The sequence below is a fragment of the Garra rufa genome, chromosome 13 (genome assembly GCF_049309525.1).
Source record: "Garra rufa chromosome 13, GarRuf1.0, whole genome shotgun sequence".
NCBI lineage: Eukaryota > Metazoa > Chordata > Actinopteri > Cypriniformes > Cyprinidae > Garra > Garra rufa.
In genome coordinates this window covers 17,663,741-17,685,969 of record NC_133373.1, presented here as the reverse complement: position 1 = coordinate 17,685,969, position 22,229 = coordinate 17,663,741, and the positions used below count along the sequence as shown (strand labels likewise).

Below are 22,229 nucleotides of genomic sequence, written 5' to 3'. Positions count from 1 at the left end.
CACCAGCGGCGCCCCCCTCAAAAATTTTGGGGGGTCGGCGCGCAGGGTCCACAAACCCATGACCACGAACCGTCAAACATGCTCCGAAATGGACGCCTTCCAAAAAAATGTACTTCATAGAGGTAGATCCACGGGCACACCTGTAACAGCACAGCTCCACACCGCCCTTCTTCAGTGTCCCCTTCTTCATGTACAGCGGAAAGTTCTCTGGGTCTTGGATACAAGGAACGTGCTTCCGCTGTTCCTTCCATATCTGCTGGATCCGTTCGTGATTCAGCAGAGGAACTCCCAGAGTGTCCTTCCCGTCCGCACTGTCGAACAGATCAATCAGTGACCCGATCAATCTGGTGGTCTCCTCCACCCCCCTGGTCCTCCTCCGGCAGTGCAGTGCCAACTCTCTCCGGGTAATGCGAGCACTGACCGCCCTTTCTGAGATGTGGCCAGTCTTCTTTGCAGCCAGCTCACCCTCCTTTGCACAGCGAAGTGCAGCCACATCCTCTGGATCCCACTGAAAGATGCACGTGGACAGACGGGCCATGAAGATCCCGTAGAGTGGATGAGCCTCTGTCGTGACACCTGCAGCAAATCGCCGCATGAAATGCCAGATGTCGAGGCGCACTTCAAGCTCGACCCACTCCGAGAACATCATCTTCACCTGACACTGGCCATGCTGACTGCAGCAATCTCTGTCCACGTACATCACTTTTGGGGCTGCCTCTCCTGCGTCCCGGTAGCGCTTCATCAGGCCAGCTGCCATGTGGTCCAGTCCATGTCCCTCGGCGGCTGTAAGCACAGAGACGAGGACTTGGCCGTGTTCATTTCCCACATTTGTGCACCAGGCAGCTGTACCTGAAGCAGCACCTGCGAGTTTCTTTGTGACCTATTGGGAAAAATAAAAGGGTGACAAAACTGTATTCATTGTGAATGCACATATATCCATATCTGGCAAATTTCTGGATATAAACAGGACTGTGATACCTTTTTAGTGGAGTCCATCTTGAGAACAGAGCCAAAGACGGATGTTATTTTGGCTTTGACCTCATGCAGTCGCCACAGAACATCTCTGGCGTACACGGCTAAGAGCCACTTAGGCTTAGGTAGGGCAGGTAAAAGGGGAGGCTCAGCAAATACAGGAGGCTGCACAAGGGAGGACCTTGTGAACGGTTCGCAGGCAGTCAGGTACTGCAGAACACGCTGTGTCCATGCCTCACTGTGCTGTTCCGTCAGCTTCTTGTACAGCTGAGTCACACTGTTGCCCAGTGTCCTCTCCCTCATCATCCTCAGCACCCGGTTGTCACATGAGTATCTAAGGAAACAACAATATAATCATGCAAATGCTTTGGTTGTAGAAAAAAACACACAAGATAAAAGTGCCTAATAATGAATGATTGTCATTATGAATTACCTGTATGTCAGCAAAGCTGGAAACTGACTGCGGTGGCCCATATCCAGCTGCCCTAAGATGTCCTCGGACCAGGCAGGATACTTCTTTTTGCAGCCTTTGCACTCCAGATACTCAGTGGCAAGGTCATACCACCCGTCGATGTCCAAAACCTTGCGCACGGTGCGGTAAAGTCCTGCTGCTGTTAGCCTGTGCCTACCACAGTCTGGGCGAACACAGACAAGAGGAAATAACCACATCTTCAGCGGCATCCACAAGAAAAGGGGCCGACAGAAGAAGAGGTCTGGTGAGGCGGGTGGCTGACTGTTAATTAAAGGGGGCTGAGGAGGATACCACCAAAGCTTCAGCTGGGACACTAGTTCTGGCTTGCCGGTTCGTGGGTTGGCCTTAAACAGTGTGTTCCGGATCCACTCATGCTGGAAAGGTGGAAGATGATCTTTCCAGTGGCCTGGGAGCTCAGCTGGTGGCTGATGATGTGGAGGATCTGGTGTTTTTGCTGTTTCCGCCAATGGAGACGGACCGGCACAGGCCTCTGAGTAAACAGTAACAAAAACAAAATAAGGATGGTATAAGGTTGGATTTGATAGAACTACGCCATAAATGCAGCCCACAAACAGCCTGCGAAGCAGTAATTTTGGAGGAGTGTTAATAATCGTTTTGAATATATTAAGGCATAACAGTGAAGAAAATGGTACTAGTGTTAAGAAGCAAAGAACACAGCGTACACTTTATTGATGTAAGAAAAATGGAATTAGTACAGTTCTTTGAGAATGAGAATCTGTTGTGATTAAGGAAAATGAGGTGTGATGAATTCAGTAATGATGCGCACAGACATGAAGCATGCACACATATACAATAAGGAAAAACTGTTCTTCTCATCATAAGAACAATGACTCTCCACCATCCTGTCTGCTCAGGGGGAGCTAAAGAGTGAGTGAGTGAGTGAGAATAGCAAGCAGTGTGAGAAAGTTATCTAGTGATTGTTTAACAACGGGTAAGTTTAGAAACGCAAATAAATACACTGACACCTTTGGACATCCTTAACCTTTTGAAGAAATCCCACTTGAGGCATGATGTGACATAATTCTGTATTGTAAACAAAAATATTAAAAAAATTTGATTTTTATTTTTAATGCTTCACATTGTGTTTTCACAAAACATTCTTATAGCATTTGTATTTGTGTCATATGCCACACCTGTATTCAGCTGTGCTTCACATTGTGATGCAGCAAATACCAGCTCCTCATCATCATCATCTTCAGCAGTGGAAACGGAAGTGCCTGGAGCACAAATGTTACAACTATTACTGTGACCAATACACAGAGACAAGTGTATGTAAGATGGTGCTTACTTACCTGTAGCGAAAAGCTGTCTTCGGGCCAAAGTTTCTGCTGCTGGAGAAGGTAAAGTAGACTGCACTAATGGATCTGGAAACAGCAAGTGGACAGGTTTGCCATAACAATAAATGAATACGTGTACAATTTCTGTAGGGAAAATGTAATATTCACACTCCTACTCACAGTGTTTAACTGGTGACACGAGTTTTTTCGCCAGCTGTGAAGGAGACAAATGTTTGCCATGCGCCAACAGCGCTTTCACAGTGGCGGTCCGCTGTACACCAGTTCGGATGGCTGCAGGTGGAGGTGCAGAGGTACTGGAGGCTGCGGCTGGAGGTACAGAGGCACTGGAGGTTGCAGGTGGACGTGCAGGACGTACACTGGTGCCCACAGCAGAAGCCTGCCTTTTCAGGACATATGTCTTGAAAATGGCCATGTTGGTGTTTGGCCTGGCATCGGCCTTAACCAGGTACCTGATGAGGGCTTGGGCCTCCTTGCTTTGGTCCTCATAAACTTCCTTCATGGACCGGCCCTGGAAGTCACCAAACTCCACCATCAAGCAGCCCTGGTCTCCAGATGCTCGGGCTTCTGCTTGCATTTCCTGCTTCCTCTCATACTTCTCCACTTCTTCAGCCATCTCTCTGATATGAGAAGTGTACTGTAGGAAGAGCTGTTTATTTTCGGACAGGGGGGTTGTCTGCGCTGTCTCCTTGGAAATGCTGAGCACCAAATACACTGCGTACCCCAGAGAGTTTTCCAGGAGCCATCTAAATCTCTGGCCCTGGTACTTCCCAAACTGAAGTTTGCAGTGAGCCAGTACTAAAAACTGGTCACTGGGGTCTCCACCGTTTGTGCTGACAAAAGAACGGGCCTCTGCCAGCACCTGCTCCTTGGGTTTGGCCCTTCCCGACTCCATATTTTCAAGGCGCTTCGCCTCCTCCGATGGCGCCATGAGGAGCCGGCACGATGTTGCCGATTGGCGGCGAAAAAAGGGGTAAGCGTACATTTTCTGTAATGAAGATCAGAAAGAGACTATTACCTCTAGCAAACTGAAAGATACCTGTATGTTAAGTGTGTAATGATAATTTAACAAGCTACATGTAAACCATATTACTGTGGTAATAAACATGGACAGGAATCTGATAAATGTACAAATATATGTAAAGTCAAATATGAAGTCTGAAATTTCCTTCTAGTAATAATTCTAGGCTCGGAGGAGGTCACTAGTATTATTACCAAATATAAGTAATATATATAAGCAGAGCTGGGTAGTAACTGATTACATGTTATTTCATCTGAATTACATAATCAGAATCCAAAAATTAAGTACCTGTATTTAGATTAAAAAATATATATATTTTAATATATTCCGAATCAGACTAAAGTTCCTTTTTTTATGCATTATATGATTTTATTTTATTTTATTTACACAATGACATTAAATTATTCCTAACTGATATATACTTCCTAATTCCTCTTTTTGATCTTTTAAATTTCTTTTCTAAAACAGCCTACTGCTTATATTCATAAAAAAAGTCTTCCAGTTTTGTGGACACTCACACAAAGACCAGTCACTAGTCAGGTGGAGATACAGCATTTGACCACTGATTTACAAAAATCATTTCAGGTTTGCATAAAGTGTTTCAACATTGCATCAACTACTGATAAACACATTCATTTTTATTTGAAAGATCACACTGTAGATATTTTTAACCACCTTCAACAAAGGCTTTTGTCTTTCAAACACATTATCATGCACACATTTTAACTAATATATTTAATTAACATACTTAAATTGAATATTTTAATAATTATCACATTTTCATGTTCATTGGTCCTCTGATGAGGTTATGGTCACAAGACATGCAGGTAAACAAAAAGAATATATATCATTTTTGTGCATTTTTAATTGATTTTAAAATGATTTACTTTAATTTATTATTTTTATGGTTTAATTAATTAGTAGTTTTTTATTTAACTCCCTGCAGTTATTTCACAAACATGTGTTAAATGCACTTAGTGTTGTTAATAACAACAAATACAATCTATTTTCTTATTCTTTTTTTCAAGATTACCCTGTTTAAATCAATGTGATAAACAAGTTAGGTCAAAAGTAATCTAAAAGTAACGTAAAAGTAGTCTGACTAACTTATATTACCTAAAATGTGTAATGTAACTGTTAATGGTTTAAATAACTAACTACAATTTGTCTTGTAACTTGGAATTAGTAACGAATTAACTTACAGTCATTACAGTTACAGTAAGTAAGTTACCCAGCTCTCTGTCTCTCTACATATATAAGTAAATAAATATTTTAATATTAGTATTCTTTTCTTCGCACACAATACACACATAGTAATGTAGGCTAATTAGGACTGTCGATGATTTTAACCTATCTGATCAGTAGCGACATGTTTTGTTCTGTATTTATCATTTAAAAAGTTACAGGTTCGCAAATACTTCAGAAAACGTGTGCTATACATGCATTGGCACGTTCTATTTTCCAAAAATACACACTATTTATGAACAAATAACGATATTAAATTATATTTAAAAATGAAGTACACCTTAGCCTTACCTATTGCAAAGATCGATGACAATAATAAACGGTCGCAGCGATTGGTCAAAAGTGAGCCACGGGAGAGTAACGCGATTGGTCAAAAGTGAGCCACGGGAGAGAAACGCGATTGATCAAAAGTAAGCCCCAGAGAGAAACGCGATTGGTCAAAAGTAAGCCCAGGAGAGAAACGTGATTGGTCAAAAGTAAGCCCAGGAGAGAAACGTGATTGGTCAAAAGTAAGCCCAGGAGAGAAACGTGATTGGTCAAAAGTAAGCCCAGGAAAGAAACGCGATTGGCTCATGTGGGCTTACTTTGGGCTTACTTTGGCTCAATCGGTGGGATGCAGTAGGCGCAAGCGAGAGGTAGCGGGATCGATGCCTGCATTCTCCAAGGGCCTCCTGCCCTTTTACGCGCACGTCCCCAAGGAGACAGACTGCGCTTTTTGCGGTGCGAAACGTACCCTCGCAGTTGCGTGAGCCTTTGGGGCCCACTGCTGTCTAAAGGATTTCTCAGAACGTTCCCTGCGCACCTTCGTGGCAAAAGCAGGTCCCACCGAGATTTGAACTCGGATCGCTGGATTCAGAGTCCAGAGTGCTAACCATTACACCATGGAACCTTGACGAGTGAGGCCGCTGCTCAGAGGAAAGCAAAGAAGAAGTCGCTTACGGCTCACCAGCAACAAAAATAAAGTTGAGCCTTTTTTGTTTTTATCTGCCGCAAGAAGGCACGCAGGTTCCACCGAGATTTGAACTCGGATTGCTGGATTCAAAGTCCAGAGTGCTAACCGTTACACCATGGAACCACAAGCGCCTCTTTGACAGCTGACCTGGAGGTAGATAGTGTTGCGGCTATGGGGAACCAGTCAGAGCGAGGGGTTGTATCCCAGTGAGTTTTGGTCACCGGCCACCCTCGACCAAAATACAAAAGAAAGCTGCATCTGCCGAAACCCGGGATTGAACCAGGGACCTTTAGATCTTCAGTCTAACGCTCTCCCAACTGAGCTATTTCGGCCACATCCCCCTAAGGTTTGGTCTGCAGGGGTTTACGTGACACCACCCGTCGCTTTGAGAGAAGAGCAGAGACGAGCTAACAGAGAACAAAAGACGCTGGCCCGTACGGGGATCGAACCCGCGAACTTGGCGTTATTAGCACCACGCTCTAACCAACTGAGCTAACCGGCATGGCTCCTGCCAGACCTCTGCCCAATTTCCCCAAAATTTGCTGACTGCTCGTGGGCCCCTTAGCAGGCAGAAAAGCTTCAGGACCAAGCCTGACCACTGGCTCGTCCGGGATTTGAACCCGGGACCTCTCGCACCCAAAGCGAGAATCATTCCCCTAGATCAACGAGCCACGCTCACGCAGCTGGCGCACCGCCGCCTGCCCTCGAGCGTCGCTCTTCACGTGGCTTTGAATGCAGGGAGCATCCGGAAGTCTGCGCTTGTGGCAAAAAGCACCTCGATTTCTGAGAAACTTGTTTCTGCCCTGCTCTACTCACCCTGTTACGGTCCTCAGGGGTGCAGACTTACTTGACCGCAACAGTCACTTCTGATACAGGATCACAATCTTGTGAAAGCCAAGTGGATCGTTTGTAATAAAGCAACAACAACAAGAAAGCCCAAAAAACAACATTAAAAACACTGAATGAAACAAGCAAGCATTAGAAGAAATGAGTCTAAAAACAAACAAGTTGGCGGCGATCATAATAACCAAAAGCAAAGAAGACAAATAGCAACAACAAAAGAAAGAAAAAATTAACTGCAATGGAAGAAATGACACACCTCGAGACAAGGTCAAAGGCAAAGGAATGAAAGTGGGCCTTTGAATGGATTTCATAATGGTGGTGGACCTAACAGGGAGAAGATTCTGCCTTCTGCGGCCAGGGGAATTAGCTCAAATGGTAGAGCGCTCGCTTAGCATGCGAGAGGTAGCGGGATCGATGCCCGCATTCTCCAAGGGCCTCCTGCCCTTTTACGCGCACGTCCCCAAGGAGACAGACTGCGCTTTTTGCGGTGCGAAACGTACCCTCGCAGTTGCGTGAGCCTTTGGGGCCCACTGCTGTCTAAAGGATTTCTCAGAACGTTCCCTGCGCACCTTCGTGGCAAAAGCAGGTCCCACCGAGATTTGAACTCGGATCGCTGGATTCAGAGTCCAGAGTGCTAACCATTACACCATGGAACCTTGACGAGTGAGGCCGCTGCTCAGAGGAAAGCAAAGAAGAAGTCGCTTACGGCTCACCAGCAACAAAAACAAAGTTGAGCCTTTTTTGTTTTTATCTGCCGCAAGAAGGCACGCAGGTTCCACCGAGATTTGAACTCGGATCGCTGGATTCAAAGTCCAGAGTGCTAACCGTTACACCATGGAACCACGAGCGCCTCTTTGACAGCTGACCTGGAGGTAGATAGTGTTGTGGCTATGGGGAACCAGTCAGAGCGAGGGGTTGTATCCCAGTGAGTTTTGGTCACTGGCCACCCTCGACCAAAAGACAAAAGAAAGCTGCATCTGCCGAAACCCGGGATTGAACCAGGGACCTTTAGATCTTCAGTCTAACGCTCTCCCAACTGAGCTATTTCGGCCACATCCCCCTAAGGTTTGGTCTGCAGGGGTTTACGTGACACCACCCGTCGCTTTGAGAGAAGAGCAGAGACGAGCTAACAGAGAACAAAAGACGCTGGCCCGTACGGGGATCGAACCCGCGACCTTGGCGTTATTAGCACCACGCTCTAACCAACTGAGCTAACCGGCCTGGCTCCTGCCAGACCTCTGCCCAATTTCCCCAAAATTTGCTGACTGCTGGTGGGCCCCTTAGCAGGCAGAAAAGCTTCAGGACCAAGCCTGACCACGGGCTCGTCCGGGATTTGAACCCGGGACCTCTCGCACCCAAAGCGAGAATCATACACCTAGACCAACGAGCAACGCTCACGCAGCTGGCGCACCGCCGCCTGCCCTCGAGCGTCGCTCTTCACGTGGCTTTGAATGCAGGGAGCATCCGGAAGTCTGCGCTTGTGGCAAAAAGCACCTCGATTTCTGAGAAACTTGTTTCTGCCCTGCTCTACTCACCCTGTTACGGTCCTCAGGGGTGCAGACTTACTTGACCGCAACAGTCACTTCTGATACAGGATCACAATCTTGTGAAAGCCAAGTGGATCGTTTGTAATAAAGCAACAACAACAAGAAAGCCCAAAAAACAACATTAAAAACACTGAATGAAACAAGCAAGCATTAGAAGAAATGAGTCTAAAAACAAACAAGTTGGCGGCGATCATAATAACCAAAAGCAAAGAAGACAAATAGCAACAACAAAAGAAAGAAAAAATTAACTGCAATGGAAGAAATGACACACCTCGAGACAAGGTCAAAGGCAAAGGAATGAAAGTGGGCCTTTGAATGGATTTCATAATGGTGGTGGACCTAACAGGGAGAAGATTCTGCCTTCTGCGGCCAGGGGAATTAGCTCAAATGGTAGAGCGCTCGCTTAGCATGCGAGAGGTAGCGGGATCGATGCCCGCATTCTCCAAGGGCCTCCTGCCCTTTTACGCGCACGTCCCCAAGGAGACAGACTGCGCTTTTTGCGGTGCGAAACGTACCCTCGCAGTTGCGTGAGCCTTTGGGGCCCACTGCTGTCTAAAGGATTTCTCAGAACGTTCCCTGCGCACCTTCGTGGCAAAAGCAGGTCCCACCGAGATTTGAACTCGGATCGCTGGATTCAGAGTCCAGAGTGCTAACCATTACACCATGGAACCTTGACGAGTGAGGCCGCTGCTCAGAGGAAAGCAAAGAAGAAGTCGCTTACGGCTCACCAGCAACAAAAACAAAGTTGAGCCTTTTTTGTTTTTATCTGCCGCAAGAAGGCACGCAGGTTCCACCGAGATTTGAACTCGGATCGCTGGATTCAAAGTCCAGAGTGCTAACCGTTACACCATGGAACCACAAGCGCCTCTTTGACAGCTGACCTGGAGGTAGATAGTGTTGCGGCTATGGGGAACCAGTCAGAGCGAGGGGTTGTATCCCAGTGAGTTTTGGTCACCGGCCACCCTCGACCAAAAGACAAAAGAAAGCTGCATCTGCCGAAACCCGGGATTGAACCAGGGACCTTTAGATCTTCAGTCTAACGCTCTCCCAACTGAGCTATTTCGGCCACATCCCCCTAAGGTTTGGTCTGCAGGGGTTTACGTGACACCACCCGTCGCTTTGAGAGAAGAGCAGAGACGAGCTAACAGATAACAAAAGACGCTGGCTCGTACGGGGATCGAACCCGCGACCTTGGCGTTATTAGCACCACGCTCTAACCAACTGAGCTAACCGGCCTGGCTCCCGCCAGAAGTCTGCCCAATTTCCCCAAAATTTGCTGACTGCTGGTGGGCCCCTTAGCAGGCAGAAAAGCTTCAGGACCAAGCCTGACCACGGGCTCGTCCGGGATTTGAACCCGGGACCTCTCGCACCCAAAGCGAGAATCATACCCCTAGACCAACGAGCCACGCTCACGCAGCTGGCGCACCGCCGCCTGCCCTCGAGCGTCGCTCTTCACGTGGCTTTGAATGCAGGGAGCATCCGGAAGTCTGCGCTTGTGGCAAAAAGCACCTCGATTTCTGAGAAACTTGTTTCTGCCCTGCTCTACTCACCCTGTTACGGTCCTCAGGGGTGCAGACTTACTTGACCGCAACAGTCACTTCTGATACAGGATCACAATCTTGTGAAAGCCAAGTGGATCGTTTGTAATAAAGCAACAACAACAAGAAAGCCCAAAAAACAACATTAAAAACACTGAATGAAACAAGCAAGCATTAGAAGAAATGAGTCTAAAAACAAACAAGTTGGCGGCGATCATAATAACCAAAAGCAAAGAAGACAAATAGCAACAACAAAAGAAAGAAAAAATTAACTGCAATGGAAGAAATGACACACCTCGAGACAAGGTCAAAGGCAAAGGAATGAAAGTGGGCCTTTGAATGGATTTCATAATGGTGGTGGACCTAACAGGGAGAAGATTCTGCCTTCTGCGGCCAGGGGAATTAGCTCAAATGGTAGAGCGCTTGCTGTGCAAAAGAAGGAGCCCAATCTTTGAGCCCCCCCTCGCAAGCGAAAAAGACGCGAAAACGCAAGTGTGCCGACAAGTTTCCCCTGCAACAATATTCGGGCTATATTCCTGTGCGGTATGGATGAGTTTTAGTTACATGTGAAATACGTCACCCTCGGCGGGCTGGATTCGAACCCGCGGTCTGCGCGACTGAGTCGAAGTCCCGTTCTGAATCAAATGATTCGCGAATCGCGAAACTTGATCCGGTTGGACTGATTCGAAACAGTGAATCATCACGTTGACGCTTTACGTCGTGTTAAAAACACGCCCCATCCCACCTTGTTTTTATTTTTATTTTATTTTTTACAAATCTCGCCCTAGACATAACATTATATTGATTGATATTTATTAATTTGTGTATGTTATTTTTAAAAGGCATATTACATGTTTATGTTTATGGTTAAATACGCGATCCGATTGGAGCGAATCGTCACGTTGACAGTTTCCGTCGTATTAAAACACGCCCCCATCCTCACCTGCTTTTTCCACAAATCGCGCCCTAGACATATCAATATGTTGATTGATATTTATTATTTTGTGAAAATAATTGTTTGGTAAATATGTATAAACATAAATGTATATGATATATGTTTATGGTTAAATAAAACGAATTAAAATGTTGATATGTTAAGTAGTTGATTTTATGTTTTATGTTAATTATGTTTATAATATTTTTAAAAGGCATATTACTTGTTTATGTTTAAATTAATGAATAAAATGTTTTCTCAAAGATTATTATTATTTTTTTTGTATATGTGGGACATGATTTGATGGATATCATTTATCAGATTTAATTTATCTGATCAAAAGACACTTTAAATGTTCAAATGTAAAATGTTTAATTTACATGAACATAATATACATACACATAATATATACAGAAAAGATATAATTTATTGAGGAGGATACAGTATTGAGGGGTATACAGGACAATATGAAAAAGTGGGCCCATGTAATATATTCAAAATATATACAAAAAAGACATATTTATTTTATTTATTGAGGGGTATACATGACAATATGAAGGAGTGGGCCCATGTAATAAAAACAAAATATATACAGGAACGATATTATTTATTGAGGAACATACCAGACAATATGAAAGAGAGGGCCCATGTAATATAAACAAAATATATACATTAAAAGATATTTATTAAGGAAGATTCCGGAAAATGGGAAAGAGTGGGCCCATGTAAAATACAAAATATATACAGAAAATACATTATTTATTGAGGAGGATACCGAACAATGTGAAAGAGTGGGCCCATGTAATATATACAAAATAGATACAGAAAACATTATTTTTTTTGAGGAGAATACAGTATTGAGGATGATACTGAACAGTATAAAAGAGTGGGCACATGTAAACAAAATATATACAGAAAAGATTGTCTTTATTGAGGAGGTTTATGTAGCTGCCGCTGTTCTGCCAACCATTCATCGAAAGATTTGCCATTTGAGGCACTCGGGCAAAATGTGGCATTGCCATACCGACTATGGCCAAACTCTTTCGTTTTGGGCTGCCCACATTTGCTGCATTTGTTAAAAGTAACCCCTCGCACATACTTTCTCTTGTGTACTCCACTTTCCTCCTCCAGGGCCCGTCGACGCCTGTTCCTCTGGGTGTAACGGGACACAGGAGCATCAGACGCAGGAGCAGGTGGAGCTGGGCCTGCACTCAATGTTGAAGGACCAGAAGAGGGGATCACCACTGACACAGTCATGTCCGGGTTAAGGACTAGTGTGCCTAACAATGACCCAGGTGCTGAAATGGGCTGCACTACTTCTGATGCTGTGGGGGCAGGTGCAATGGGGCACTGTGTGGTGGTGGTAGCAGCGGGCCGTCGACCTGGCCGCAGGATCGGAGCCTGTCCTTCCCGATTTGGCAGAAGGATAAATGGATGTTTTGGCCCTGATGTTGATGGCGCTTCATCCAATTTTTCCCTCGGCAGAGGAAGCTGCGCATCGGCCACAGCAATTGGGTCAGGTGAAGTCAGTCCCTGAGCGAGGACACTCATTTCCTGATTCTTCTGCCGACGCTGAAACCTGACAATAAATTACTTGTATTATAAATATGTTTTAAGAAGTATTCATTTAATTTGAAGCAAATAATGTGCCTTGCTTACCACTGAATGAGTGTCTTCTGGTTTAGCTCAAACAGCTGGATCATGGTTTCATCCATCAGCCTTCGACAGTTAAGCACCAGCTCTCGGATGTGGTGGTAATCGGTGAGGATTTTAGACCACCTGGGGGTGCAAACTCCAGCCTTCTTGGTCGGCGACTTGTGTAAAGCACACAGCTTGATACAAATTGCCTCAACCAAGCGACTGGTGTTGGGCCACTGTGCTGGACCCCCAGGATGTCCAATCAGACACCGTTTAACACTCTCCACACCCGGTGTGACTCCGGTCCGCTTCGGTGCTTTAAAGCGCCCATGTGTCAGCTGAGGCTGATGTCGAGGCTGATAGTTGACCCGCTGTTTGTCAGATTCAGGGAGAGCTGTCCACAGCTGGATGACCTCTGTCACCTGCAGGTCAGTGAGGTAAGGAGCCTCACGAAGACCCACTAGGTAACCAGCCAGGTCCTGGACCTTGTCCCACCCAGCGATGCCATCGGGTCCAATGACTGCTCCCTAGTAAATGCAGATTAATATTAATATAAGTGAAATAAAATGGTATTGAAATTAAATAAAGCCCTTTTTTACCTGAAATAAAGTGTTTTACCTGAGCCTCGTTGGAGAGACTACTTCCAGTGTCGGATGGCTGTGACAGCACTGAAGGGGCAGGGGCAAGATGCTGTCCTTCTCCGCCAGATGATGTGGACGGCTCAGCCGGTGATGCCGGGGACTGAGGCAGAGGCAAAGATGAGGGGCTGTTTTTAAGATCACGGCAGGGGTCATCCTCATACAGCACTGGAACTGTGATGTCCTCCGTGATCTCTTCGTCAAACCCCTCATCTTGCAGGTCCTGGTCATCAACTGCCTCCACCAGCCTGTCTTCCTCCTCTGGGTTCTGGAGCACTGGAGTCAGTGTTTTGCCAGTCTGGCTGTAAAGGTACTCCATTCCCAGCAATTCACCTACAAGAATAAAATGGGGAAAAAAGAAAGTGTTCTTAACATTTTGTCTAATACATTAAAGGCTAAATAGATAAAATAGTACAATATATGAATGTGATCTCCCTGTTCATCTATGAATTTTTTTGTTTTGCAAAAATAATTCAAATGATCTATAAAAAAACAAAAACATGAATTAATGAATTTCTTGCCTGTATATGCTCCAGGAGGGCGATAGCGCTCATCCCAGGGCTTCCCGAAGACAGCTTGGCTAAGCCGGTCCACAGCCTCCCTCATGGCACAGCCATATGTCCGGATGGAGGATGCTCCTTTTATGGCGTCTTCCATCCGGTCATCATTCCAACGCATCAAGCCCTCAAGGAGATACGCTTGAAAATGCGCATCACTGGCACTGGTTCCTAAAAATTAAATAAACAAAAAAGTTTTGTACTTCACATGAGGTGCTATGAGGTAACTGGTTACATGTAATAGAGTTACATAATTACAATACAATTACACAACACATGCATGTATATATTTAAGAAAAATATATGTATATATATATTAAATATATTTATATATAATATAAATTATATGAATAATAAATATATACATGTAATTATTTTCAAAATATATACTGTATGTGTGTGTTTTTATTTATACATAATAAATACATATATTACACATATATTATATAAACAACTTTTGAATGTGAGTAATCGCAATTTAAATTACATTAAAAATTATAGCTACTAGTGACTTGTCAGGCAATAAAGCTTTGTTAATGCTTATGACATCAGAAAAGAACTGTAGTATTACTGTAGAGTGTGACATTTATTCATGTGACATTACTTTAAAGTAATGGAAGCAGTTATAGTGCTTATATTTTTGACAAAAAAAAATTAGTAATCCGTATGTATGTAATACCTGGAATAAAACGGTTTAGGTGGAGGTGGAAAGACTCCAAGGAGGTAGAGCCACGGGCACACCTGTAGCAGCACAGCTCCACACCGCCCTTCTTCAGTGTCCCCTTCTTCATGTACAGCGTAAAGTTCTCTGGGTCTTGGATACACGGAACGTGCTTCCGCTGTTCCTTCCATATCTGCTGGATCCGTTCGTGATTCAGCAGAGGAACTCCCAGAGTGTCCTTCCCGTCCGCACTGTCGAACAGATCAATCAGTGACCCGATCAATCTGGTGGTCTCCTCCACCCCCCTGGTCCTCCTCCGGCAGTGCAGTGCCAACTCTCTCCGGGTAATGCGAGCACTGACCGCCCTTTCTGAGATGTGGCCAGTCTTCTTTGCCGCCAGCTCACCCTCCTTTGCACTGCGAAGTGCAGCCACATCCTCTGGATCCCACTGAAAGATGCACGTGGACAGACGGGCCATGAAGATCCCGTAGAGTGGATGAGCCTCTGTCGTGACACCTGCAGCAAATCGCCGCATGAAATGCCAGATGTCGAGGCGCACTTCAAGCTCGACCCACTCCGAGAACATCATCTTCACCTGACACTGGCCATGCTGACTGCAGCAATCTCTGTCCACGTACATCACTTTTGGGGCTGCCTCTCCTGCGTCCCGGTAGCGCTTCATCAGGCCAGCTGCCATGTGGTCCAGTCCATGTCCCTCAGCGGCTGTAAGCACAGAGACGAGGACTTGGCCGTGTTCATTCCCCACATTTGTGCACCAGGCAGCTGTACCTGAAGCAGCACCTGCGAGTTTCTTTGTGACCTATTGGGAAAAATAAAAGGGTGACAAAACTGTATTCATTGTGAATGCACATATATCCATATCTGGCAAATTTCTGGATATAAACAGGACTGTGATACCTTTTTAGTGGAGTCCATCTTGAGAACAGAGCCAAAGACGGATGTTATTTTGGCTTTGACCTCATGCAGTCGCCACAGAACATCTCTGGCGTACACGGCTAAGAGCCACTTAGGCTTAGGTAGGGCAGGTAAAAGGGGAGGCTCAGCAAATACAGGAGGCTGCACAAGGGAGGACCTTGTGAACGGTTCGCAGGCAGTCAGGTACTGCAGAACACGCTGTGTCCATGCCTCACTGTGCTGTTCCGTCAGCTTCTTGTACAGCTGAGTCACACTGTTGCCCAGTGTCCTCTCCCTCATCATCCTCAGCACCCGGTTGTCACATGAGTATCTAAGGAAACAACAATATAATCATGCAAATGCTTTGGTTGTAGAAAAAAACACACAAGATAAAAGTGCCTAATAATGAATGATTGTCATGAATTACCTGTATGTCAGCAAAGCTGGAAACTGACTGCGGTGGCCCATATCCAGCTGCCCTAAGATGTCCTCGGACCAGGCAGGATACTTCTTTTTGCAGCCTTTGCACTCCAGATACTCAGTGGCAAGGTCATACCACCCGTCGATGTCCAAAACCTTGCGCACGGTGCGGTAAAGTCCTGCTGCTGTTAGCCTGTGCTTACCACAGTCTGGGCGAACACAGACAAGAGGAAATAACCACATCTTCAGCGGCATCCACAAGAAAAGGGGCCGACAGAAGAAGAGGTCTGGTGAGGCGGGTGGCTGACTGTTAATTAAAGGGGGCTGAGGAGGATACCACCAAAGCTTCAGCTGGGACACTAGTTCTGGCTTGCCGGTTCGTGGGTTGGCCTTAAATAGTGTGTTCCGGATCCACTCATGCTGGAAAGGTGGAAGATGATCTTTCCAGTGGCCTGGGAGCTCAGCTGGTGGCTGATGATGTGGAGGATCTGGTGTTTTTGCTGTTTCCGCCAATGGAGACGGACCGGCACAGGCCTCTGAGTAAACAGTAACAAAAACAATATAAGGATGGTATAAGGTTGGATTTGATAGAACTACGCCATAAATGCAGCCCACAAACAGCCTGCGAAGCAGTAATTTTGGAGGAGTGTTAATAATCGTTTTGAATATATTAAGGCATAACAGTGAAGAAAATGGTACTAGTGTTAAGAAGCAAAGAACACAGCGTACACTTTATTGATGTAAGAAAAATGCAATTAGTACAGTTCTTTGAGAATGAGAATCTGTTGTGATTAAGTAAGGAAAATGAGGTGTGATGAATTCAGTAATGATGCGCACAGACATGAAGCATGCACACATATACAATAAGGAAAAACTGTTCTTCTCATCATAAGAAGAATGACTCTCCACCATCCTGTCTGCTCAGGGGGAGCTAAAGAGTGAGTGAGTGAGTGAGAAGAGCAAGCAGTGTGAGAAAGTTATCTAGTGATTGTTTAACAACGGGTAAGTTTAGAAACGCAAATAAATACACTGACACCTTTGGACATCCTTAACCTTTTGAAGAAATCCCACTTGAGGCATGATGTGACATAATTCTGTATTGTAAACAAAAATATTAAAAAAATTAGATTTTTATTTTTAATGCTTCCCATTGTGTTTTCACAAAACATTCTTATAACATTTGTATTGGTGTCATATGCCACACCTGTATTCAGCTGTGCTTCACATTGTGATGCAGCAAATACCAGCTCCTCATCATCATCTTCAGCAGTGGAAACGGAAGTGCCTGGAGCACAAATGTTACAACTATTACTGTGACCAATACACAGAGACAAGTGTATGTAAGGTGGTGCTTACGTACCTGTAGCGAAAAGCTGTCTTCGGGCCAAAGTTTCTGCTGCTGGAGAAGGTAAAGTAGACTGCACTAATGGATCTGGAAACAGCAAGTGGACAGGTTTGCCATAACAATAAATGAATACGTGTACAATTTCTGTAGGGAAAACGTAATATTCACACTCCTACTCACAGTGTTTAACTGGTGACGCGAGTTTTTTCGCCAGCTGTGAAGGAGACAAATGTTTGCCATGCGCCAACAGCGCTTTCACAGTGGCGGTCCGCTGTACACCAGTTCGGATGGCTGCAGGTGGAGGTGCAGAGGTACTGGAGGCTGCGGCTGGAGGTACAGAGGCACTGGAGGTTGCAGGTGGACGTGCAGGACGTACACTGGTGCCCACAGCAGAAGCCTGCCTTTTCAGGACATATGTCTTGAAAATGGCCATGTTGGTGTTTGGCCTGGCATCGGCCTTAACCAGGTACCTGATGAGGGCTTGGGCCTCCTTGCTTTGGTCCTCATAAACTTCCTTCATGGACCGGCCCTGGAAGTCACCAAACTCCACCATCAAGCAGCCCTGGTCTCCAGATGCTCGGGCTTCTGCTTGCATTTCCTGCTTCCTCTCATACTTCTCCACTTCTTCAGCCATCTCTCTGATATGAGAAGTGTACTGTAGGAAGAGCTGTTTATTTTCGGACAGGGGGGTTGTCTGCGCTGTCTCCTTGGAAATGCTGAGCACCAAATACACTGCGTACCCCAGAGAGTTTTCCAGGAGCCATCTAAATCTCTGGCCCTGGTACTTCCCAAACTGAAGTTTGCAGTGAGCCAGTACTAAAAACTGGTCACTGGGGTCTCCACCGTTTGTGCTGACAAAAGAACGGGACTCTGCCAGCACCTGCTCCTTGGGTTTGGCCCTTCCCGACTCCATATTTTCAAGGCGCTTCGCCTCCTCCGATGGCGCCATGAGGAGCCGGCACGATGTTGCCGATTGGCGGCGAAAAAAGGGGTAAGCGTACATTTTCTGTAATGAAGATCAGAAAGAGACTATTACCTCTAGCAAACTGAAAGATACCTGTATGTTAAGTGTGTAATGATAATTTAACAAGCTACATGTAAACCATATTACTGTGGTAATAAACATGGACAGGAATCTGATATATGTACAAACATATGTAAAGTCAAATATGAAGTCTGAAATTTCCTTCTAGTAATAATTCTAGGCTCGGAGGAGGTCACTAGTATTATTACCAAATATAAGTAATATATATAAGCAGAGCTGGGTAGTAACTGATTACATGTTATTTCATCTGAATTACATAATCAGAATCCAAAAATTAAGTACCTGTATTTAGATTAAAAAATATATATATTTTAAAATATTCCGAATCAGACTAAAGTTACTTTTTTTATGCATTATATGATTTTATTTTATTTTATTTACACAATGACATTAAATTATTCCTAACTGATATATACTTCCTAATTCCTCTTTTTGATCTTTTAAATTTCTTTTCTAAAACAGCCTACTGCTTATATTCATAAAAAAAAGTCTTCCAGTTTTGTGGACACTCACACAAAGACCAGTCACTAGTCAGGTGGAGATACAGCATTTGACCACTGATTTACAAAAATCATTTCAGGTTTGCATAAAGTGTTTCAACATTGCATCAACTACTGATAAACACATTCATTTTTATTTGAAATATCACACTGTAGATATTTTTAACCACCTTCAACAAAGGCTTTTGTCTTTCAAACACATTATCATGCACACATTTTAACTAATATATTTAATTAACATACTTAAATTGAATATTTTAATAATTATCACATTTTCATGTTCATTGGTCCTCTGATGAGGTTATGGTCACAAGACATGCAGGTAAACAAAAAGAATATATATCATTTTTGTGCATTTTTAATTGATTTTAAAATGATTTACTTTAATTTATTATTTTTATGGTTTAATTAATTAGTAGTTTTTTATTTAACTCCCTGCAGTTATTTCACAAACATGTGTTAAATGCACTTAGTGTTGTTAATAACAACAAATACAATCTATTTTCTTATTCTTTTTTTCAAGATTACCCTGTTTAAATCAATGTGATAAACAAGTTAGGTCAAAAGTAATCTAAAAGTAACGTAAAAGTAGTCTGACTAACTTATATTACCTAAAATGTGTAATGTAACTGTTAATGGTTTAAATAACTAACTACAATTTGTCTTGTAACTTGGAATTAGTAACTAATTAACTTACAGTCATTACAGTTGCAGTAAGTAAGTTACCCAGCTCTCTGTCTCTCTACATATATAAGTAAATAAATATTTTAATATTAGTATTCTTTTCTTCGCACACAATACACACATAGTAATGTAGGCTAATTAGGACTGTCGATGATTTTAACCTATCTGATCAGTAGCGACATGTTTTGTTCTGTATTTATCATTTAAAAAGTTACAGGTTCGCAAATACTTCAGAAAACGTGTGATATACATGCATTGGCACGTTCTATTTTCCAAAAATACACACTATTTATGAACAAATAACGATATTAAATTATATTTAAAAATGAAGTACACCTTAGCCTTACCTATTGCAAAGATCGATGACAATAATAAACGGTCGCAGCGATTGGTCAAAAGTGAGCCACGGGAGAGAAACGCGATTGGTCAAAAGTAAGCCCCAGAGAGAAACCCGATTGATCAAAAGTAAGCCCCAGAGAGAAACGCGATTGGTCAAAAGTAAGCCCAGGAGAGAAACGTGATTGGTCAAAAGTAAGCCCAGGAGAGAAACGTGATTGGTCAAAAGTAAGCCCAGGAGAGAAACGTGATTGGTCAAAAGTAAGCCCAGGAAAGAAACGCGATTGGCTCATGTGGGCTTACTTTGGGCTTACTTTGGCTCAATCGGTGGGATGCAGTAGGCGCAAGCGAGAGGTAGCGGGATCGATGCCCGCATTCTCCAAAGGGCTCCTGCCCTTTTACGCGCACGTCTCCCAAGGAGACAGACTGCGCTTTTTGCGGTGCGAAACGTACCCTCGCAGTTGCGTGAGCCTTTGGGGCCCACTGCTGTCAAAAGAATTTCTCAGAACGGGCCCTGCGCACATTCGTGGCAAGCTTTTGGTCCCACCGAGATTTGAACTCGGATCGCTGGATTCAGAGTCCAGAGTGCTAACCATTACACCATGGAACCTTGACGAGATAGGCCGCTGCTCAGAGGAAAGCAAAGAAGAAGTGGCTTACGGCTCACCAGCAACAAAAATAAAGTTGAGCCTTTTTTGTTTTTATCTGCCGCAAGAAGGCACGTAGGTTCCACCGAGATTTGAACTCGGATCGCTGGATTCAAAGTCCAGAGTGCTAACCGTTACACCATGGAACCACGAGCGCCTCTTTGACAGCTGACCTGGAGGTAGATAGTGTTGCGGCTAGGGGGAACCAGTCAGAGCGAGGGGTTGTATCCCAGTGAGTTTTGGTCACTGGCCACCCTCGACCAAAAGACAAAAGAAAGCTGCATCTGCCGAAACCCGGGATTGAACCAGGGACCTTTAGATCTACAGTCTAACGCTCTCCCAACTGAGCTATTTCGGCCACATCCACCTAGGGTTTGGTCTGCAGGGGTTTACGTGACACCACCCGTCGCTTTGAGAGAAGAGCAGAGACGAGCTAACAGAGAACAAAAGACGTTGGCCCGTACGGGGATCGAACCCGCGACCTTGGCGTTATTAGCACCACGCTCTAACCAACTGAGCTAACCGGCCTGGCTCCGGCCAGACGTCTGCCCAATTTCCCCAAAGTTTGCTGACTGCTCGTGGGCCCCTTAGCAGGCAGAAAAGCTTCAGGACCAAGCCTGACCACGGGCTCGTCCGGGATTTGAACCCGGGACCTCTCGCACCCAAAGCGAGAATCATACCCCTAGACCAACGAGCCACGCTCACGCAGCTGGCGCACCGCCGCCTGCCCTCGAGCGACGCTCTTCACGTGGCTTTGAATGCAGGGAGCATCCGGAAGTCTGCGCTTGTGGCAAAAAGCACCTCGATTTCTGAGAAACTTGTTTCTGCCCTGCTCTACTCACCCTGTTACGGTCCTCAGGGGTGCAGACTTACTTGACCGCAACAGTCACTTCTGATACAGGATCACAATCTTGTGAAAGCCAAGTGGATCGTTTGTAATAAAGCAACAACAACAAGAAAGCCCAAAAAACAACATTAAAAACACTGAATGAAACAAGCAAGCATTAGAAGAAATGAGTCTAAAAACAAACAAGTTGGCGGCGATCATAATAACCAAAAGCAAAGAAGACAAATAGCAACAACAAAAGAAAGAAAAAATTAACTGCAATGGAAGAAATGACACACCTCGAGACAAGGTCAAAGGCAAAGGAATGAAAGTGGGCCTTTGAATGGATTCAATAATGGTGGTGGACCTAACAGGGAGAAGATTCTGCCTTCTGCGGCCAGGGGAATTAGCTCAAATGGTAGAGCGCTCGCTTAGCATGCGAGAGGTAGCGGGATCGATGCCCGCATTCTCCAAAGGGCTCCTGCCCTTTTACGCGCACGTCCCCAAGGAGACAGACTGCGCTTTTTGCGGTGCGAAACGTACCCTCGCAGTTGCGTGAGCCTTTGGGGCCCACTGCTGTCAAAAGAATTTCTCAGAACGGGCCCTACGCACATTCGTGGCAAAAGCAGGTCCCACCGAGATTTGAACTCGGATCGCTGGATTCAGAGTCCAGAGTGCTAACCATTACACCATGGAACCTTGACGAGAGAGGCCGCTGCTCAGAGGAAAGCAAAGAAGAAGTGGCTTACGGCTCACCAGCAACAAAAATAAAGTTGAGCCTTTTTTGTTTTTATCTGCCGCAAGAAGGCACGTAGGTTCCACCGAGATTTGAACTCGGATCGCTGGATTCAAAGTCCAGAGTGCTAACCGTTACACCATGGAACCACGAGCGCCTCTTTGACAGCTGACCTGGAGGTAGATAGTGTTGCGGCTAGGGGGAACCAGTCAGAGCGAGGGGTTGTATCCCAGTGAGTTTTGGTCACTGGCCACCCTCGACCAAAAGAAAGCTGCATCTGCCGAAACCCGGGATTGAACCAGGGACCTTTAGATCTTCAGTCTAACGCTCTCCCAACTGAGCTATTTCGGCCACATCCACCTAGGGTTTGGTCTGCAGGGGTTTACGTGACACCACCCGTCGCTTTGAGAGAAGAGCAGAGACGAGCTAACAGAGAACAAA

At 44.9% G+C, this 22,229-nt stretch overlaps 25 non-coding genes across 25 annotated transcripts; 3 read left to right on the top strand and 22 right to left on the bottom strand.

Annotated features, from left to right (window-relative positions):
• Positions 1 to 5,843: 5,843 nt before the first annotated feature.
• trnaq-cug (transfer RNA glutamine (anticodon CUG)) lies at positions 5,844 to 5,915 on the bottom strand. Its single transcript has one exon. It is a non-coding gene; the product is annotated as a tRNA-Gln (tRNA).
• A 114-nt stretch (positions 5,916 to 6,029) lies between these two features.
• Positions 6,030 to 6,101, bottom strand: trnaq-uug (transfer RNA glutamine (anticodon UUG)). The gene has a single exon. It is a non-coding gene; the product is annotated as a tRNA-Gln (tRNA).
• A 136-nt stretch (positions 6,102 to 6,237) lies between these two features.
• trnaf-gaa (transfer RNA phenylalanine (anticodon GAA)) lies at positions 6,238 to 6,310 on the bottom strand. The gene has a single exon. It is a non-coding gene; the product is annotated as a tRNA-Phe (tRNA).
• Positions 6,311 to 6,406: 96 nt separating this feature from the next.
• On the bottom strand, positions 6,407 to 6,480 carry trnai-aau (transfer RNA isoleucine (anticodon AAU)). Its single transcript has one exon. It is a non-coding gene; the product is annotated as a tRNA-Ile (tRNA).
• A 97-nt stretch (positions 6,481 to 6,577) lies between these two features.
• Positions 6,578 to 6,649, bottom strand: trnap-ugg (transfer RNA proline (anticodon UGG)). Its single transcript has one exon. It is a non-coding gene; the product is annotated as a tRNA-Pro (tRNA).
• Positions 6,650 to 7,178: 529 nt separating this feature from the next.
• On the top strand, positions 7,179 to 7,251 carry trnaa-agc (transfer RNA alanine (anticodon AGC)). The gene has a single exon. It is a non-coding gene; the product is annotated as a tRNA-Ala (tRNA).
• Positions 7,252 to 7,405: 154 nt separating this feature from the next.
• trnaq-cug (transfer RNA glutamine (anticodon CUG)) lies at positions 7,406 to 7,477 on the bottom strand. Its single transcript has one exon. It is a non-coding gene; the product is annotated as a tRNA-Gln (tRNA).
• Positions 7,478 to 7,591: 114 nt separating this feature from the next.
• trnaq-uug (transfer RNA glutamine (anticodon UUG)) lies at positions 7,592 to 7,663 on the bottom strand. Its single transcript has one exon. It is a non-coding gene; the product is annotated as a tRNA-Gln (tRNA).
• Positions 7,664 to 7,799: 136 nt separating this feature from the next.
• trnaf-gaa (transfer RNA phenylalanine (anticodon GAA)) lies at positions 7,800 to 7,872 on the bottom strand. Its single transcript has one exon. It is a non-coding gene; the product is annotated as a tRNA-Phe (tRNA).
• Positions 7,873 to 7,968: 96 nt separating this feature from the next.
• On the bottom strand, positions 7,969 to 8,042 carry trnai-aau (transfer RNA isoleucine (anticodon AAU)). The gene has a single exon. It is a non-coding gene; the product is annotated as a tRNA-Ile (tRNA).
• Positions 8,043 to 8,740: 698 nt separating this feature from the next.
• Positions 8,741 to 8,813, top strand: trnaa-agc (transfer RNA alanine (anticodon AGC)). Its single transcript has one exon. It is a non-coding gene; the product is annotated as a tRNA-Ala (tRNA).
• Positions 8,814 to 8,967: 154 nt separating this feature from the next.
• On the bottom strand, positions 8,968 to 9,039 carry trnaq-cug (transfer RNA glutamine (anticodon CUG)). The gene has a single exon. It is a non-coding gene; the product is annotated as a tRNA-Gln (tRNA).
• Positions 9,040 to 9,153: 114 nt separating this feature from the next.
• Positions 9,154 to 9,225, bottom strand: trnaq-uug (transfer RNA glutamine (anticodon UUG)). The gene has a single exon. It is a non-coding gene; the product is annotated as a tRNA-Gln (tRNA).
• A 136-nt stretch (positions 9,226 to 9,361) lies between these two features.
• On the bottom strand, positions 9,362 to 9,434 carry trnaf-gaa (transfer RNA phenylalanine (anticodon GAA)). Its single transcript has one exon. It is a non-coding gene; the product is annotated as a tRNA-Phe (tRNA).
• A 96-nt stretch (positions 9,435 to 9,530) lies between these two features.
• trnai-aau (transfer RNA isoleucine (anticodon AAU)) lies at positions 9,531 to 9,604 on the bottom strand. Its single transcript has one exon. It is a non-coding gene; the product is annotated as a tRNA-Ile (tRNA).
• A 97-nt stretch (positions 9,605 to 9,701) lies between these two features.
• trnap-ugg (transfer RNA proline (anticodon UGG)) lies at positions 9,702 to 9,773 on the bottom strand. Its single transcript has one exon. It is a non-coding gene; the product is annotated as a tRNA-Pro (tRNA).
• A 10,344-nt stretch (positions 9,774 to 20,117) lies between these two features.
• On the bottom strand, positions 20,118 to 20,189 carry trnaq-cug (transfer RNA glutamine (anticodon CUG)). The gene has a single exon. It is a non-coding gene; the product is annotated as a tRNA-Gln (tRNA).
• Positions 20,190 to 20,303: 114 nt separating this feature from the next.
• On the bottom strand, positions 20,304 to 20,375 carry trnaq-uug (transfer RNA glutamine (anticodon UUG)). Its single transcript has one exon. It is a non-coding gene; the product is annotated as a tRNA-Gln (tRNA).
• Positions 20,376 to 20,511: 136 nt separating this feature from the next.
• Positions 20,512 to 20,584, bottom strand: trnay-gua (transfer RNA tyrosine (anticodon GUA)). The gene has a single exon. It is a non-coding gene; the product is annotated as a tRNA-Tyr (tRNA).
• A 96-nt stretch (positions 20,585 to 20,680) lies between these two features.
• Positions 20,681 to 20,754, bottom strand: trnai-aau (transfer RNA isoleucine (anticodon AAU)). Its single transcript has one exon. It is a non-coding gene; the product is annotated as a tRNA-Ile (tRNA).
• A 97-nt stretch (positions 20,755 to 20,851) lies between these two features.
• Positions 20,852 to 20,923, bottom strand: trnap-ugg (transfer RNA proline (anticodon UGG)). The gene has a single exon. It is a non-coding gene; the product is annotated as a tRNA-Pro (tRNA).
• A 529-nt stretch (positions 20,924 to 21,452) lies between these two features.
• Positions 21,453 to 21,525, top strand: trnaa-agc (transfer RNA alanine (anticodon AGC)). Its single transcript has one exon. It is a non-coding gene; the product is annotated as a tRNA-Ala (tRNA).
• Positions 21,526 to 21,679: 154 nt separating this feature from the next.
• On the bottom strand, positions 21,680 to 21,751 carry trnaq-cug (transfer RNA glutamine (anticodon CUG)). Its single transcript has one exon. It is a non-coding gene; the product is annotated as a tRNA-Gln (tRNA).
• Positions 21,752 to 21,865: 114 nt separating this feature from the next.
• Positions 21,866 to 21,937, bottom strand: trnaq-uug (transfer RNA glutamine (anticodon UUG)). Its single transcript has one exon. It is a non-coding gene; the product is annotated as a tRNA-Gln (tRNA).
• A 129-nt stretch (positions 21,938 to 22,066) lies between these two features.
• On the bottom strand, positions 22,067 to 22,139 carry trnaf-gaa (transfer RNA phenylalanine (anticodon GAA)). Its single transcript has one exon. It is a non-coding gene; the product is annotated as a tRNA-Phe (tRNA).
• Between the last annotated feature and the right edge of the window lie 90 nt (positions 22,140 to 22,229).